Genomic DNA, 19,157 nt, shown 5'->3' on the forward strand with positions numbered 1-19,157 from the left:
GCCGCACAACCAAAAGGACTAATACCCATGTGCTATGTGAGTTGTCCCAATTGTGTGGGTCACTTCACCGTGGTGATTAAAGAATGCCCTCTTTGTCAACAACACAGGATGTCTCCCAAGTGGTACACTTAAAAAATGCTTTATCATAACATTATACAATAGAAACAGCTTGAAATATGGGTTGGGAGATGCTGGATCTCCATCAAGTATTTGTATAAATTGAACATCATCACATGATTCAAGTCATAATTTCCAATTCTGATGAAGAAGACAGATATTTTTTACATATTGTTTTTCTTATGTGGCATCTGTATCATTTTGAATATATTTTACTTACATCCATAAACTAAGAATTACGATCATGCATAATGGAATGGTATAATCACCCTATGACTAACAAATATTTCTTATCTTTGTTAAACACACATTTTTACTCTGCTGATCAAATACATTCACACTCGCTACATGTAATTGTCACAAAATGTTATATTTCCTTATGCAAAGAAGCAGGAATAGTGCCAAGCATGTGACAAGGACATTAGCAGCTTTTCAAAGTATATTTCCTACTGGTATGAAATCACGTAATTATATACCTGTTTAATTTCAAATCACAAAATTAAATCTAATTCTGCTCAAGCACATGATATTGTAAGACACAGAGCACTACAGAAAAAGTGGGAAACGACCGAACTGCATGGCATTTAAGGTCCTATTCTCAAATTCTGTAATTTTCCAATATATAATTACTCAGATCCACTGTTTCATTCTTTTCTTTACCAAATGTGTTAAAAAGCTCTCACGGGCCTATTCCTAATCTCCACACACAGGAAAATGGAAAGATTTTCTTAAACTACGTGTACGGGGACTACTTTAAGATATTAGTATTAGGTATTTGTTCATCTATTTAGGTTCTATTTTTTTATTTATTTTCATTGAATTGATTGGAGTGACATTGGTTAATAAAACTACACAGGTCTCCGATATACAATTCTGTAACACATCCTCTGTATATTGTACTGTGTGTTCACCACCCCAACTCAGATCTCCTTCCGTCACCACTTACCCCTCCTTACCCTCTTCTATCTCCCTTCACCCCTTCCCTCTGGTAATCACCATACTGTTGTATGTGTGTGTGAGATTTTTGTTTGCCTCAATCCTGTCACCTCTTTCACTCAGCCCTCTGACCCCCTCCTTTCTGACAGCTGTCTGTTCCCTGCATCTGTGAGTCTGTTTCTATTTTGTTTGCTAGCTGTTTGTTCATTAAGATTCCAGATATGAGTGAGGTCGTAAGGTATGTGTCTTTCTCTGGCCTATTTCACTCAGCATAACGATCTCCAGGTCCATCCATGCATTTGCAAAAGGTAAGATTTCCTTCTTTTTCCAACATGGTGGTAGTCCATTGTGTAAATGTAGCACAGCTTTTTTTATCCACTCATCTACTGATGGGTACCTGGGCTGTTTCCAAATCTTGGCAATTATAAATAACACTGCAGTGCACACAGGGGTGCATGTAATCTTTCAAATTAGTGTTTCGGGTTCCTTTGGATAAATTCCCAGAGGTAGAATCACTGGGTCCACTTTTCATTTTTTGAGGAAACTCCATACTGTTTTCCACAGTGGCTGCACCAGTCTACATTCCCACTGACAGTGCACCAGGGTTCCCTTTACTCCTCATCTTCGCCAGCACTTGTTGTTTGTTGTTTTATTGATATCAGTCATTCTGACAGATGTGAGGTGATAACTCACTGTGGTTTTAATTTGCATTTCTCTAGTGATTAGTGACATTGGACATCTTTTCATACATTTACTGGACATCCATAGGTCCTCTTTGGAGATGTGTCTATTCAGGTCCTTTGCCCGTTCTTTTCATTAAATTGTTTGTTTTGGTGTTGAGTTTTATAAGTTCTTTATAAATTTTAAATATCCATTTCTTACCAGATATATCGTTGGAGAATATGCACTCCCATTTGGTGCATTGAATTTTTATTTTGTTGGTTTCTTTTCCTGGGCAAAACCTTTTAATTTGATGTATTCCCATTTGTTTATTCTTTTCCTTTGGTTTCCCCTGCCTGAAGTGACACATCAGAAAGAAAAATACTGCTTTGAAAACTGTCCAAGATTTTACTGCCTGTGTTTTCTTCCAAGATATTTATAGTTTTAAGTCTGCCAGTTCAGTTTTTAATCCATTTTGAGTTTATTCTTCTATTGTGTAAGAAGGCAGTCTAGTTTCACTTTTTTGCACGTTTCTGTCCATTTTCCCAACACCATTGTTTTAATTATTTCTGCTTCTTCTATTTCTAATTTGGGTACATGTTTCCACTTCCACTCAGAAATTAGTTTTTCTAAAAGGAGAGTTTATTACTACATAATAATGTGAATCCTGACTAAACGTAGATGAATTTGGGGGATTATACTTATAAGGTCTTTTTAGAGAGATGCATGATGACCAAATATGATACCTAAAAGTTCTCCTGAAAGTGTCTCTGGAAAATTGCCCTGAAGAGTTCCAAACCAGCAAGAAAGGCAGAGTTGGCAAGCAGTAAGATAAGGATGCAGGTGCCCAAAGACCTTTGGACCTGTGGTCACTAGTCTTAACGTTCAATAGTAAAAGGGTTTTATCCACCTGGTTTGTCTCAAAAGCAGATAAATGCACATTTGAATCACCTTTCTATGTGTGAGTACTAGATTTTAATTATTATTAAATGCCCTAAATTGTTTTCTTATTTGCTTTGGGTTAATAACTTTAATGATCCTTGTGTGAGAGAAGACTTTGTAACACAGAAGCCAATGACCAAAGTAGAGAATAGAGTTCCTTGAAGGATATTTGAAAGAAGCAGCTAAACTTAGAGGTATTGAAAATGAAGGAAAATCATGAGAGCCAATAAAAGAAAGTGAAAGTTATTAAACTAATAAGTGAATTCATCAGTTTTAGTCCCTGGAGTCTGGGGAAAGTGCAGGCACAAATCTCTGCCAGATGTCGCTTATACTAGATTTACAGGAATTGTGATATTACTGTAGGAATTATTAAATAGTTACAAGATTTATTATCCTGTGAATAAAATGATATCTATAACCAGCATTAGAAGATAATTTTAGGAATTCATTGACCATATTTATAAACACACACTCCTAGTTTTAAGAAGTTTGAACATTTTCTTTTCCTGAGAAATGGATAAAAAGAACTTGAAGATTCTTAGAATCTAAAATTCTAAGAATTCTAAATTCTAAAAGTTTTTCCTAAATAATCTGGACCTTTTAAAAAGATTTTTAAATATGTTTAGTGAACTTCCTTTGAAAGTTTCTCAAATGCAATACTGCCTTTCTGCGTGACTCCAGAAGACATATTCTGCTTATGTTTGTCCATATATCTTCTAATTAAATAGTTCATTTTACCTTCTACTCCTCGTTAGCTCCAAGGTAAGTTTTGGTCATATTATAGATCAACAAACGTCTTGTATATCTGCCTACCAGTTTCCAAGATTTCTCAATATCATCTCATTGTTAGTACTTACTCTTAGATTATATATATTAGTAAGCCTTTATTTACAGCACTGCCTTTGCTGAAGAGCTAGTTAGCATTACATTTTCACTTTGCACCCAGCATCATTTACCCAGGAGCAGTCTGAAATCTTTGCAAAACTGAGACTGAGGACTTTGTCCATTAAGACAGAGGCAGAGCTTTATTACCTTTAAACTCACCTAGATTTGCTGAGTATGTTTTTTAATCCATTGCTTCCTCCAATTCCCTTTCAATTTTCATTCAAGTGACAAAATTGTTTTATTGACAAGAAACGCTTGATTCTCCTTACAAACTAGAATGACTTTTATTAGCAGAATAAAATAAAGAAAAAGCAGGTTCCTGAGTCCATCCATAGTCACCCTAGTATACCCACATATCTGTCATCATCATTTCCACTCCATTCCTACACGTAGGTTATTTTCATCTTGATTTTAAACTGTCTTTTGTTTCACTGTTTTGTTAGTCAAAGGTGGTCAGTACCACCGTTGTGTGTGGTTATAAATAAGTTCTCTGAAGCATTCTCCATATTTTACTTTAAAATTAGATTTTGTAATCTAATTACATTTTCTGAAACATTCGTCTCTGACTGCATTTCTTATACATTGGAAATAAGTGCACTTTTAATTTTACCAAGATATTTTGTGCTATGACCACATATGTTGAAATACTGAGATGCTTTATATTTAAAATCTAAAGAGAACCCAAATTACTCTGACCTTGGGGATTTGCCCAATGTGCTGGACAAAACTGAGGAATGGGGCTCCCCTTCTCTTCATCGGTTTTTCATCAGTTCTACCCTCAGCTGGGAGCACCGAACTCTCCTTGATGGAAGAACAAAATGGATTGACAGGATCAAGAAGGGTACCTCCCTCTGAAGTACTGACTCCTCAGAAGGCTAAGAAATCCTCATTAAGACAGGAAACATGTGATGCTGTAATTCAGAGGCACATTGTTGCCTAATCAGCTAAAATCAATAACGAGGAAGACCCTCCGGAACACAGGTTTAGCAGTGAAATGACTAGGGGGATTCATGTCTCTAAGGCCAGTCTTAACCTATAGGATGTAAGCTGAATCAAGGAAGCTCAGTTACTTTCAAAAATATCAGAAGGAAAGCAAAAAGGTACGATGACTAAGAGATTACGCACAGATTAATATAATGACGATCTCTTGCTAGTGTAAGCAAATAAAATGAGACAACCCACAAAGTTCTCGAAAAGGACTTCAATTCAGTGCCTGCTCCATCACTTTTTAGGGGTCGCTGCAGTAGGATCCCCTGCCAGCAAGTCCTTCATGATTTGGTCATAGAAACAGGGGTGTTAACGAGGGTACGCGAAGCATATTGTGAAACTGAAGAAGATTCATGAATGGAAAACCATCCAGTCTATGCTTACTTTAAAAATTTACATACTACTACATTCAAAAGGAGTTAAGGTAGCTATTGACCCACAAAAACTGAAAATACCAAAACCAGGAGATCGACAACAAGCAAACCGATCCTGCATCGAGTAGGTAAGTCTTTACCTGCCATTGGCCAATGCCTTCTGCACCACCACCCAATAATGGCACCGGAACATTGCATGTTTCTTATTAGAGAATGACTCATTAGCAATGGACCACAGCACATCTCTCTCAGTTGCCAGAGATGCTGGAATGGTCCATCTTTTCACGTGGTAGTTAGCCTTACATTGCCTGATGTTGGTAATATATTCTAGCTTGTCTAAACTTTTTCTTAAAATAAGTGCCTGGCTTTCCCATTATTTACCAACACGCAATTTGAAAACATTTCCTATTTGCAAAAACCGCTCTTGTCAGTATATTACTTTAACTTCTAAAATAGCTCACATTGTCTTCAAGCTCAAAATGTGATAAAGAACTCAGCTATACAGAACTAAATTTCAGAATCAAAGTTAACCTATGTGAAAAAACCATCTTTATTCTTAAAGAGTGTTTTAATATAAACAGAACTAGCCATATTTTGAATTAAATGGGACATTAAATGGGACATATAGGGACTACTTAATATTAGCTATACCCAAAATATCATGTAATTTTGATAAATTACATTAGGGGTAATTTTTAACATCATGTTGTCTAAACTTGTCAGAAATTACCTTCTGAATAAGGATTATTGGTATCAGTATTATAGGACTTATAGGAGACCAAAATTTGGTAATACATAAATTTTCAATGAACAGGTAAGAATTGTAGTTTCCAGTCCTGAGCAAATAAATCTCCATCTTCATCATGGGCTTCTGCAAATCTATACCTAAAAGATAGCAAAACATGTCAAATGTGTATCACTTTTATGATGAAAAAATCATGTGAAGCACGATTAAACTTTTGCTTATCTTACTGACTCAGTATCATTATTGTAAAAGAAATCTTTTCAATAGTCACCCCGGTTTATATTAGAGTTGCCAATTCTTACTCTAAATCAGAGAAGATTTCCTTCAGTAGCGGCTGTTGAGGATGGGTTTAAAAGGTTCTCATGACATGAGTAACCTTTCATGTTCATTTTGGCCTATTTCCATGTGACCACAATTTGTTGTTCTGTTCTGTCAAATTGGTTAAAGAAGAGATGTGTTGAAACACCTGCATCCCGCGGATGGATGAGTGGTTCACACTAAGAGGCAACTGGGATGCTCGGAGCTCTATCCCCACAGTTCCCTATTCCCAGATATGAAGACAGCTGCACCTACCTTGAAAATAATAATCTGTCCGAGGTCTAAAAGGTCTATTTAAGAATAAAGAGGGATGTATAACCTATGTCCCCACTTAAGGGTGAGAAAGATGCTTAAAACAAGTATTAGCCAAAAAAAAAAAAAAGAGTGTAAGATGAATTTTTAAAAGCATGTAGGGTGCCCCTTAGAAAATCATCCAGGATTCCTTTTTTCTTAGCTATCAACTTTAAGTTTTAATTCCTGGATATGACTGAGACCCCTTCTCTTGGTTGCCATTTGAGAAATGAAAGTGTTATTTTGCAGCAATGGTGAATGACAAGATGAAACTTTTGGTAAGTAGAAAAGAATATAGCTTATAAATCCAGAAAACTCATATTCCACCCTAATTCCTTCTTCAAGAAAAGTTTTAATTCAAAATTCATGAGTTTTTTTAATAACTCTATTTGGAATGAAATTATTCATAGGGAACACAAAATATACTTTCCACTTGTTGCTGAGGTTAATTGATAACTGGCAGATTCCTTGTATTCTATTTTGGAAACCTTAATCTTCTTCCACATTATTCCATAGTATAATCTTAAAAATATGACCTATCACATTTAGCAAATGTTCTGTAACTTTGTTATTGTATAGTATTGACAGGTCTGAATGAACAATAAGTTTTTTATTGTAAACGTAGGTAGGGCCACTCCATATAAATGTTTTGAGCAAGGGAGACCTGGTCTACATACTAATATGAAAGAAAAGGTTGAGAAAAGCATGAGTTAACTATCTTAAGGATATCATTTTACTGCATGATTTAGTCAACCTTTAATAATTTTCTTCGGAAAAGTGAGATTGTGTTTTTCATTACGTAAGAGGTGCTCATTTCTGAAGCACACTGTTCCACCGTCTCTACATGTGGATTCGCAGGGCTGTTTGTTTTCAGACCATCAGAAATGTCACCACCCCACAGCCATGAAAGTCATGTATCTATATGTTGTCCACCCAGGAATTCCATCACTGAGTTAACTTTTCTTCTCTATTAACTTTAGCTGCAACAGACGGAGCTTCTACACACAGCACAAAACTGATCTAAAAGCAGTAACAAGAGTTGATTCTTGAAAAATATATGCATATCAAAGATATTACAAATTGAAAAGCACACATTCATTATAAGCAACTTGTAAACATGATATTTTGCAATATGATACTTGAGGAAACCCAGGCTTCGAGTTTTAAACTTATCCTTTAATTTGATGTAATCACTTTTCCCCAAACTAGCTGATATTTGTGGTCACCTTTTGACATATTTGAAAGAAAATATTTTTTGGTTGTGAGAGTGGGTATCTAATGAGTCTATAAAGTAGCAGTGTGTTTATATACTGGCCACTGTCTGACAGTGAAACTCTAAAATGTATGTTTACTCAACTCTGGTCTTCCCAAGGCGAGATTGTTTTTTAATAGTGCAATAGTCAGGAGATAGTTTTAAAATTAACAAAATGCAAGACTTCAGAAAAGTTCATAAAAAACAGCTCAATCCTGATGAGGTCGGCTAATATTCACAGAAATCAGCAAGAATAAGTCTATCTATTAAGTATTCTTTCACAATAAATCTATAATGGAATTAAAATAAAACACACCATTATGAGACAATAATTCTTATACAGCAGAGAGCTACAATACATTTGAAGGTAATGGTAACATATTTATTAATTTAATCAATAAATGTGTATTTTATAGATTTAATTTTCTGGAACTATAACACAGTAGCTTCTTCATTAGCTATTAAAGGAAATGTGCTTTGGGTGCTTTTAAAGGCATTTATCTTTCAGTAAATTAGGGTTTAGCCATTCAAACAAATATTCCTAAAAATCAAATATGAGTAAAAATAGGGCACAGGATAAATTGCATTGTTGACTATAAACTTAATAAAAACTATTTTTTTAAGAAATTGTGACCTGTGTTTAAGAAACAGCAATGAATATAGAATAAGAATCTATAAAATTCCTTAATTTGTTAGACTGCATACCACTTTTCTACATCTGCATTTATAATTTCTTGGTTAAAACCAACATTTTAACAATCAACCAAACTATTTATTTCATGATATAGTACTTACTAATACACTCAGTTCATTAAAAATATATTAGTTATATCTTTCAATATGGGGAAAATTGATTAGAAAATCATAACTGGGTTTATTTCTATTATTAGAGTATCAACTAATTATTCATGATCTTTTACTCTGAATGCAAAATTGAGAAATATGTGGGAACCGATTGCACGAACACTTTATTTCAGACACTAAACACAGAAGTGTGGATTGATAGCTTATGAAATAATCACCTTTGGAAACATTGTAACTGGATAGGTCTGCAAGTGATTAACTGGATATAAATATTCTTCATAACTCATCAAATATGCATTTACATGATAGTGATAAAATCTTTTTTTAGATTAATTTATTTAATTGTTGTTCAAGTATGGTTTTCTTTTACTCCCATCCCAGCCCACGCCCCCCAAGCGCTTCCCATCTCCGTCCCATTTCCACCCCCGCCCCTAGTTTTTGTCCATGTGTCCTTTATACTTGTTTCTGTAAACCCTTCCCCTTTTCCCCCTGAAATTCCCTCCCCTCTTCTCTCTGGTCACTATCAGCCTGTTCTCTATTTCAGTGTCTTTGGTTGTATTTTGCTTGTTTGTTTGTTGTTTAGTTTTCTGTTAAAGGTGAGATCAGATAGTGATCAAATCTTTAAAATGTTACTGATGAAGATATTTGATGACTAGTGTAAATGGTTGGAGTGGTACCACTAAGCAAAAAAGAGAAAGGAGAAGAAAAGTGAGGCCGGAACTTCCAGATACATTTTCTGCAGAAAGGCCCTCAGTGTTCATGATGAAATTTCATCTTCAGGAATCATTTCTAGGTTCGAGGATAGACTAAACATGATTAAACTAGCCCTTTCTTGTAAGAATCAAGAACCTCCTTTAGCACCCAGTAACACTCAAACACAAATTATTTTCGGTTCTGTTATCCTTTGGAACTTATGAAATATCAACATTAAAATCACAAAAGCATAGAGTAATGACTGCCTGGAGAAACTGGTCAAAATCACACTGTAAATATTTTAATAAAATTACCCGAGTAGTTGCTAAACTAAAACATGGATGACACCAGGCCTTGCAGGATTCACTCTGGGGAGCTGCATACACTTCGTAAAAGATGTTAGGAATCAACGGTCTTTCTTGAGTGGAAAACAAGAATTCCGATCCTGTTTCCCATTAAACTGATGATAGAGATCATCAGGTTAATGACAGAAATCTGCTAGAGGAGGCAGACTTGCCTTTAATGGAATGACACTGAAGGGTCAAGCAAGAGCTGCTTCTTCTGTCAGTTACTCTTCTCCCAGAACTGCATTAAAGCCAAGGTAAATGAATGCGAGGAAGAACTACTGTGCCTCAAAGAGTGCGTCGTTTAACGTTTACTTTCAGCTGTACAATATTAAGATAAAAGAAATAGTATTTAAACCCATTAGACACCATGACACTACAGACCAAGAATATTTGACACTATGTGGGGGAGGGGGGCAGAGCAGGGGAGAGCAACGGGGTTGGGGGGGAATGGGAACAATTACAATTGAACAACGATACAAAATTTTAAAAAACAATTAATTAAATTGGGGGGGGGTTGAGTCAACATTACTTCTTACATAGACAGAGAGCTCTATCCAAAAAGACAAAAATAAAGTACACATAAATGATATCTTTTAGGAATATATTTTGCTTTCCTAATGTTTGCCTTTTTTAAAGCATCCTCATCTCATGTCACTTTATGTACAAAGACATTTTAAAGTAGACGTGGTTTTCCCCAGGTGAGAGATGAGGAAAATAAATAAAAAGTGGTCGGGGGCTCTCACTAGCATCCCATGAATGAGATCGAACTTCAGATGAAATCAGGGAAGGGATACCAGCTCCCCCTGACTCTACCTTTCAAAATAACCTGCTGCTCAGAGGTGAAGAGAAAAATATGATCAACCTTAAAAGCAGACAGACCCCATTAACCAAAAGGCACAACCATAGCTAAGCTCCTCTGTGATGTTTGTAAACAAAATATAATTTAGTGCTAAACTTGCACAGATTGGTAGTATATTTCTGTGTCTGAACTTTTAATAGGAATAGCCAATTCTCTAAATTACTAAAATTGTAGACACGTATTCTCATCAGTAGTTCCGACCATTCTAGAGATAATGTTCAAAAATCAAAAGAACAGGAAATACGGGAAATGGAAGCCCAAGTTCATAATCAGACATCAAAGTTCTCAAGTCCCACCAGCGGAGCTCTCTGCACTTGCAGAGAGAAACACACAAGGCAACATTTTGAAAAGAAATTTCACTTCTCTGGAAAGAATACAGAAATCCAGGGGTAAGGCTAATTTTATATATTCGCATGTGTACATAATACACACCTGTGTGTGGGCACTGGGATGTGCTCCTGTAGAGTTCCAACGATTTCTTCTAACTTGGGGGTTGACTTACTTAACTACAATGTAGCAATCATTTTGTGTGGAGAAATCAAGATGCACTGTATTTTATAAAAATTCACATTGCCAGTATAATGTTGAGTGTATTGAAAGAAAGTGTCGCCAAAGGCTGGAATCACATGTTATTTGATTAAGTAATAAGTGAACTCAGTCACAAATGGCATCATGCCTTTTTCATCATGTGGAAAACATTATTAAAGCAATGTAGGTTTAAAATAAATACCTTCCCCACCCACCCCAAAGTGGGGATATATATACACACATACAGACATACACACATACACACATACAATGAGCAAGTTCACTACTATAAAACTCTGGGGGGGGGGAATGCAAAAGATTTGAGGAGTTGGACTCCATTGATAAATTATTTTCCCAGGGAAGTAAAAATTACTTCTTGCATCAAACTGAAAAAAGAAAAAAAAAAAACCCAAACACTGAAACTTTGCAATTTTATGACCCAAAGTTGCAATTATTTTTTATACTTCCTCAAGATGTTATCAGTGAGCCTTACAAGCAGAAAAATTATTGATCAGGCATCCATGTCAATAAATGTAAGTACTAAAAATATTTCCAGAGAAAATCATAGAGAATACAAGTTCTTAGAGAAGAGAAAGCATTAAGAAATAAAAGAAATAGCTTCAGGATAATGTCTTATTAATATTTTTGGCTTCAACGGGTGGGGACTCCAGAACCCTTTACCATGTAAACACAACATCACAAACCAGCACCCATAATAACAACCAAACTCATTAAAACATTCAAAGTCTGTTTTGTCATTGTAATGGACATTTACGTTAAGTCTGATCATGGATGATATCTACTGACTGCTAGAATTATAAATCTGCAAAACTTATCATTTAAAAAAGCTCTGCTTATGGGAGATCTGCCATTAGTTTTTCAAATTTGTTCGGATTTTATTTTTCACTTTCCAAATGGTTTCCTGAGCCCAAAGGTTTCTACACTGGAGTCATACATAATACTGCCTTAGGGAGAACTCTTCTCGTTTGACAACCCGTCAACCCCCACTCCCAGGATGTTTTTTTAATTTAAAGAAATAGAAAATGTCCATTCCTATGAAGTAGTCAGAATTGAATTGCTAGTTCGAGATGCCCTAACTAGCTCTGCAAGTGTTCTCTATCTATTAAGGTCTGTGACCTTAATGACAGGGGTGTTTTCGGGAAGTACTGATAATGCCATTATCTTACTTACTTGCTTGGGCTGACACATGTCTCCCTGTAACTCTCTACTCGCTCCCTATTTTTCCTCTCCCCTTGGCCCGGTTGATGACTTCGTACCACTGTTAAACATTTAAGTCAATGTATGTTGACATTTAAATGAATCCATGCACTTTCGACACGTCGATGGAGTTAAAAAATGTGCATGAATGTGAATATCAAGAAGTTCTGCATCACAGCCGAACCATCTGAAAATACACGCACTCCACCGCTTGAAAGAGAGAAAAATGATCACCAGAGGGGGTCAGGCACAGGTTACACGACTGTCAAAAAAACACAGATACTCAGTCCTTACCTGCTTCACTGCGTGATGACAAACACATCCACCAGGCACACCAAAGGAGACGTCTCGCAAACCCGAATCGCCTGCCCTCCAAGCTGCTGTGACAGCTTTATGCCCTGGTGCTTGTTTCTCTGCTTCCGTCCACTTGAACGGCTAGAATACTAGTAAGCAATGGTAGGGAACATTTAGCAACCCTGGTCGCCTCTTCCTCTTTGGGAGCTGCTCGGGTTGGTGGCTCAGACAGCTGGAGCGTCTCATCTCCTCTCTGGACCTAGAACCTCCCCAGCGTGTCCCTGCCGAGTTCCCATTGGAAGGAGGTCCCTGCTCCGAGGGGCTGACCACGTTCTTGACCTGGTGCCAAGGAAAATGCTCTCTGGTTCAACTCCTGGGGACTAGGAGAATGGGCATCAGAGCCGGAAACCGGTGCCCCCGCTTGGCTGCCGAACCAGCCTGTAACCAGCGGCCAGAAGGCACCACCCCCTCTCGGGTGGACGCCCGGAGGCCCCGGCTCCAGTCCCAGATGCACCTGCCTCCCACCCTGGCGCCAGGAAACCGGACCCATAAAAATAAAAGCCCCACTGGAAAGTAGGTATCATATAAGCCCAAGGGCCCCCAAACCTCACTCTTGGCTTTGAACCTCAACCTCAGGGTCCAAGCTCTGGCTGCAAGTTGAAATCAACTCCTCCATCCCACAGCCCCTCAGACTGCTGCCAGTTGGAGAGGGGAGGGAGGAATGGTCAACAGCACTTTAACCCAGAGCCTGAGAAGTCACTTAGGAGTCCTAAACCCAACCAAGCAAGTCCGAGGAGGGCGATTTGGGCTTTACAAATCAGGCAGGCTAAGGAGCCCTCATGAAGTCGTCGTAGGGATGCCTCATTAAAAATTAATTAATTAATTAGTTAATTAATTAACGCCAGCGCAGAAAGGGCTTTGATAAGCGAGGCCCCAGCTCCCAAGTCTGTTCCCTGGCACCGCAGCGAGGATTTTGCTCTAGTGCAGCCAGAGGAAGGCTGCAAAGGGAACATTCAGCAAGGATGAACCCCCCCTGGTGCGCCCCGAGCTCCGGGGCTGCAACAGCCCACAGCAGGCGGCGTTCGCTGCAGGGCTGAGTGCAGAGCCTGCGCGCCAGCGGGTCGGAGCCAGGGGCACAGTCCCCACCCACACGGGTCACTCCCACACCCAGAGCCAAGCCCGGGGCCAGCCAGTCAACTGGGCACCTGGACCTCCTCGCTCCTGGAGCCCAGGTGGCTTAGGCGTTGCCAGGGGCTGCAGACAATCTCCAGGCACATTCGCCTGTTGCTAGTCCTCGGGTTCAAACGTCTTTGACTGCGGGAGTCTCTCAGATGGGCATGTCCCCTCCCCAGGCCTGAGAGTGAGGTTATAAGCCAGCAAAACGCACTTACCCAAATACCACCCGCTTGCGCCTTTCTGAAGAAGACTCGCTGAAGAAGGAGAGATCTGACTGCACCGAAACTTGGTTCCCCCTCCCTCCACCCTGCGCAACAGCAGCCGTCCTCCAAAGAGGGGGTTTTGAACGGGCGAATTACGCTAAGCCCTGGTTTCTTCAACGGAAGTCAGGGGCGCTGATGGCACTTGTCAGGACAGAGGGACGACCAGGCAGGGAAGGGGACTAGGTAGAAACTAGTGCGGGGTGAGGGGTACCAGGTAGGGCGGGAGGTCTCAGACCGGTTCTCCTGGTGGGAGCCCAGGGGAAAACCCTCGGATCCCGAGGCTGGGGGATGGGCGGTGGCTGGACCAGGAACACTGAGGTCTGGAAGCTAGCAGGGTTTCTGAATTTGAAAAGCATTACTTGGGTTGTCGCGTCAGCCATCAGTGACGAGGGGAATAGTTCTTTCCGAGAATTTCATGTATAGAGAAGGAAATGTAAAAAAAGCTTGAACAATAGGTTCTCATGTCCATTCATCCCAATAGAGAGAAATGTTGCAGAAACCAGAAACTTGTTCTTATGGGGGGGGGGGGGCAGTCTCAGAGGAAAACCCTTAAACCTCTCTTTCCTTAGAGATTACTGATACATGTGCGTTTGGCCTTTAATGAATACGATGTCTTTATCATTGAGTGAAGTTAATGCTGAGCTTTAAAATGTTTCCCAAACACTTAAAGGGGACGTGATCATCCTGTTAAGCCCACAAAAAAAATGTTCATGAAAGGAAAAAACACACTGACATTTTAACATACTTATTAAAAATTGAGTCTTGGGGTTGAACGTGCATAGAAGGAGGTGATTACATTTTTCATATAAAGTCTGTCCCTGAATTTCAATGTATTAGAACTGAGATAATCAATGCTTTCTTCAGATAGCACTTCACCAAGTGAGGACTCTGTCCAATTAACTGTTCACTGGCTAAATTCACGAAATCAGAAATGTGCTCCCAGATATGATGCCTACATTGAAACACCGTGCCCAAAATAACGTGCCCGTGCGTGATGTGGGATGTTGTTGGGGGCGGGGAGGGGGGGAAATGGTGCACTGACAAGTCACACTCCTCTCCACACCTTGGCTTGCAGTGCTTACTGTTCTGCTAACCCATAAAAACACACTTTGCACAAGTCCTCCCTTGGTCACCTCCTGGCTGGCAGTGACCAGCACTGACCTGGACAACCTTCCGATGACCAGAGGCCAGCAAGCTTTCCCAGACCCTGAGATTGTCATAAGGTCTCTTTTAAGCTCACTCTTAGATAAGCATAAAAATTGACCTTTCAAATGGTACCAGAGTGTGTGCCAAGAAGCATTACTGGAGGGGGTGGGGGGCAGAAGGGGTACTGTTTCCTATGGCCTGTGCTACAAATAACAGAAACAAACAGAGAATTTACAAGACGAGGAGGTGATTCACCACATGGGATGTAGATCAGTGCCACAGCAACTAACATACTCATCAGACACGGTCACAGAGATCTCTGAGTTCTGAAAGTCACAAGCAATGTTTCAAAAAGCAGCACTTCTGAAGCAAGCACAGCTTATGAAAAAGAACAGCAGCAGTAAGTTTCTAATAAATGTGTAAAGAGCATAACTTACCAGAGGACATTTCAGGAAGCGAGATGACAGAGAGCGAAAATATGTCCAGAATTCACACAGAGACTCCATGATCTCCCCAATCAAGGTAAAGTCTGGAGCTGCAGGGTGGTGGGACTTTGAAATACGCAGCAGTTCCTGGTGGCATGTAACCAAGTAAAACCCAGTTACACCGAGAGCCAAGAACCCCGGAGGAAGGGAAGCAAAATGTGGAAGAGGCGCCTTTTACTTGGGGAGGGGTGGGGGCGGAAGGGGACTTGTATATGATGATCCTTAGGTGGTCAAAATGCAAATTTGCGGACAGCGGGAGAGCGGGGGGAACAGAAGCCCTGTTACCCCAGAGGACAGGGGGTGGAACACAGAGAAATCTGCAAGGAGGAGTAGAAGGATGCGCTGAAGACGAGGAGAGCTAGAGAGAACTCGGGAGCGAGGCTGTAGGCATCCGGACAGACGGAGCAGCGGGGATGACTGAGACCGCTGGGAAGCGTCCAATGAGAATCCGAGGGGGCACCGTCTCCGAAATTGCGCTCTCACCTCCCCACTCTCTGTGCCTTACAAGCTACCTGCATCGGGAACATCATGATTGGGATTAACACTATTCTATCAGCGCCTTCCACTAGGGCTTCCCTTGGAACCCTCTCGCTCCCTGCAACTGTAGGGGGGGGGGGCGGGGGGGGGCCGGAGTGGTGAAGAAGCCCAGCACCGCCAGCCTTTCCCACCCCCCACTCCCCACAGGAATGACTGTGGTCACTTTAGGATGATCAAATCACCAGCATTTGGGGGGCGGGAGGCGATCAAAGGGCTGAAGACTCGGCTGAGGCCGTCACCCGAGCGCTGTCCGGGGCGCTGTGCCTGAGGCTCAGGCCAGGGGACCCTGCACAGTGGTTAGAAGCGCAGCGGTGGCGGCGGGAGCTCTCCCGGGTCCTGATTTCCCCACGAACCTGCTGCCGGAGACTCAAGGAGCCGACTTCTACCCGAAAACCTCCGCTTCAGCTGTCTTTAGAAGCTGGGGCTTTGGAGCTTCCGGGACCGTCCCTGGGGAGCAGGTAGCAGGCCTGGAGGCCCCGCAGCCCCTCTGATTCCTGCACCCGGGGCGAGTGCGCTAGGCAGGGCTGTGCTGCAGAACGAATTCTTTAGCCATTTTCGGATCCCACTACCGCACGAAGGATCCCCTGATCAATCAGGTAAGATTTGAATTCCTTCTCCCCTTTTCCTCTCCACGGTCACGTTCCTTCTCCAAGACCAAATCCCAAATCCCTGTCTCTGCGTCTCAATTCGGGAACTTCCCTTTCCTTTCGGAAACCTACCTCCCCTGGGAAATGGCTAGTGTGACTGAGGGGTTGGTGATTCTGCTGACAGGGAGCAGGGAAGCGGGTACGATTTCTATTTGGGCGGTGAAATGCCCTGGCCATGTCCGACCTTCCCTGGGGAACCTCCCCCCTTCTCTGCGCTCACTCCTGAGCCAGGATGTGGATAAAAAGCACTGCGGGAGCCTCCTGCCCTCGGCTCTACCTTCCTCTGGACCCCGGAGCAAGCATTCATCTCTCTCTATCTCTCTATCTCTGTCTCTCTCTCTCTCTCTCTCTCTCTCTCTCTCGGAGGGAAACGTTGGGTGGAAATTGATTTCTTGCACAGACTGAGGCAGCAAATGATAGAGGGATCAAACATTCACCCTGGATCAAAACTGTTCTTGGTAAGTAATCTTTTCTGTGGTTGGAAAGGAAAGGCAATGCTTCTCCCGGCCCCCCTCGCCCCCCCCCCCAACTTCCTTTGCTTCTTCGCTCTCCGTATGTAAATCACAAGCAGGGCCGGTGAAAACATCCCTTTCCCCACCCCCGGGGACAGCAGTTGCCAATATGGGTGAATTTGAAGCAGGGGACTTTCAGGAGGCGATGGAAGGGCTTTAAGCCCCTTCATTTCCCATATTCAAAACTGGAACACAGGCAAAGCTGATCCTTGCTTGCTCTGCCAAAGGGACACGTAAACACCTCCCTTATTTCTTACTAATTCTCTTTCCTTTCTGAAAATTACAGTTTCCAGTAGAAGCCCCATGTCTATGATTTTGGTATATCTCAGCAATATTCAAAAATATAGTATTATTTCAATTCCAGAAATGAGAATGCATGCATATGCATGTGTGTATATATACATATATATACACATATGTGTGTGTATATATACACACATATATGTGTATATATATATTTTGCACCAAGTAAGTTAAAGCTATAGCAACCTTCCACTAATGCGTGCATCTTGGTTCAATCTCTTGTATGAATCTGTAGCCTCCAGAAGAGTGATTTGCATGTTGTGATGAGACCCATCCCTTTCACAAGGGCCTCTGGTTTCCAGGTCTTTAGCAACCCCAGGCTGTGCATGACCATCCCTTGAAGAGTGGGGAAGCGTACCAGGGGGAAGAGGCCAAACGGCTCTTGACAGTGCTTACTTATGGGCACCGAGTGTAGAATAACAAGTTCTACAAATGGGCTGAACATGCATGCCAAGTGTAAGCTGACCGTTGCGGATGTGAGCATTGAAAGGGGACTTACTCTAAGAGAAAGCATCGCAGTTTTGAGTTACAAAATATATTTACTGGTGAAAGAGTCATATCAGATTCTACCCTCTTTTACTGCCCGTCCCTCTACTATAAACACTTCACCCATCAAAATTTAATGATAAAGCCCTGGCTGGTGTAGCTCAGTGGACTGAGCATGGGCTGCGAACCAGAGGGTCATGGTTCGATTCCCAGTCAGGGCACATGCCTGGGTTGTCTGCCCAGCTCCCAGCGGGGGCCATGTGAAAGACAACCACACATTAATGTTTCTCTCCCTCTCTTTCTTCTTCCCTCTCCTCTCTCTAAAAATAAAAAAAAGAAATAAAATATTTTTAAAAATTAATGATAAAGAAAAAGCTAACTGGCCCACAATTGACTCCTGAAGCAAACAGGATGGCCTTAACTTCATTGGAGATATCATATATTAAAATTTTGCTGAGTAGAATAAACTTCATTTCAGACAATCAATTTTCTCAAAATAGTAGTCTAAAATCCCAGGAGACAACTAAGCGGCATTATTACAAGAGCCAGGCAAGGGTGCATATGCATAAATATCTACTGACATTATTATTATCAAAACTGAGGCTGGGGTGGGGTCAGTAAGGACTTGTTTGTATAACTCGTTTTCGTTCTCTCCTTAGGCTCTATTCCAGCCCTAATGATGTTGTAGAGTCGAAGTTTTCCTTCAGTCCTTCACTTTACCAAAAGGATGATTTCTGTGTATGTCTCATGTTTTACAGGGACTGTATTTGGCTGCGGAACCTGATGTCCACATAAGAAGGATGAATATCCTAAGTCACACCCACTTATGAACACAACCTAATGGCTGTGATGAAGAACGCACTTTTCATATAAATCCTCAATGTGCTGCCCAAACTTACTGGCCGAACTTGCTGTTCAAAGAAATACAATTGTTTCGTTGAGGACCCAGCTTGGCTTAAATCACAAAACATAACATTCAATTTTTTTAAATTCTCATATCAGATAAATGAGAGGTTGCTTATTCTTTAAAATACTTGTAGGGGGAAAAAAGTATAGGTTAAAAAAAATAAATTTGTGCTCCATGGTTTCTTAACTTCAAAACAGTTTACAACACTGAGTTTATTAGGTAAGTTAAATGTGTGAGCATTATATTAAATCATATAGTTACAGTGGACCTCAAAAGACAGCTGTGGGCTTTAAACCTCCTGGCGGCTTTTACCTTAAGTACAAATCTGGTTTTTACTTAGAACTTTCGCAGGAGTTATATATTTTAATTTTACATGGAGCATGTCCTCTCCTGCATTATTAGAGATTATTGGCATTTTAGCACATTTTGCATGATTGGTGATGTT

General features: G+C 40.7%; 1 protein-coding gene across 1 annotated transcript in view; it reads right to left on the reverse strand.

Moving 5' to 3' along the window:
* BRINP3 (BMP/retinoic acid inducible neural specific 3) overlaps nucleotides 1-15,701 on the reverse strand; it is a 218,643-nt gene extending 202,942 nt beyond the window's left edge. The window contains exon 1 of the mRNA XM_037069481.1: nucleotides 15,273-15,701. The gene's annotated coding sequence lies outside the window, so the exon portion shown is untranslated. The remainder of the gene's footprint in view (nucleotides 1-15,272) is intronic.
* Between the last annotated feature and the right edge of the window lie 3,456 nt (nucleotides 15,702-19,157).

This window comes from Sturnira hondurensis, unplaced genomic scaffold (genome assembly GCF_014824575.4).
Source record: "Sturnira hondurensis isolate 20B ecotype Veracruz unplaced genomic scaffold, ASM1482457v3 Scaffold0018525, whole genome shotgun sequence".
NCBI classification, from domain to species: domain Eukaryota; kingdom Metazoa; phylum Chordata; class Mammalia; order Chiroptera; family Phyllostomidae; genus Sturnira; species Sturnira hondurensis.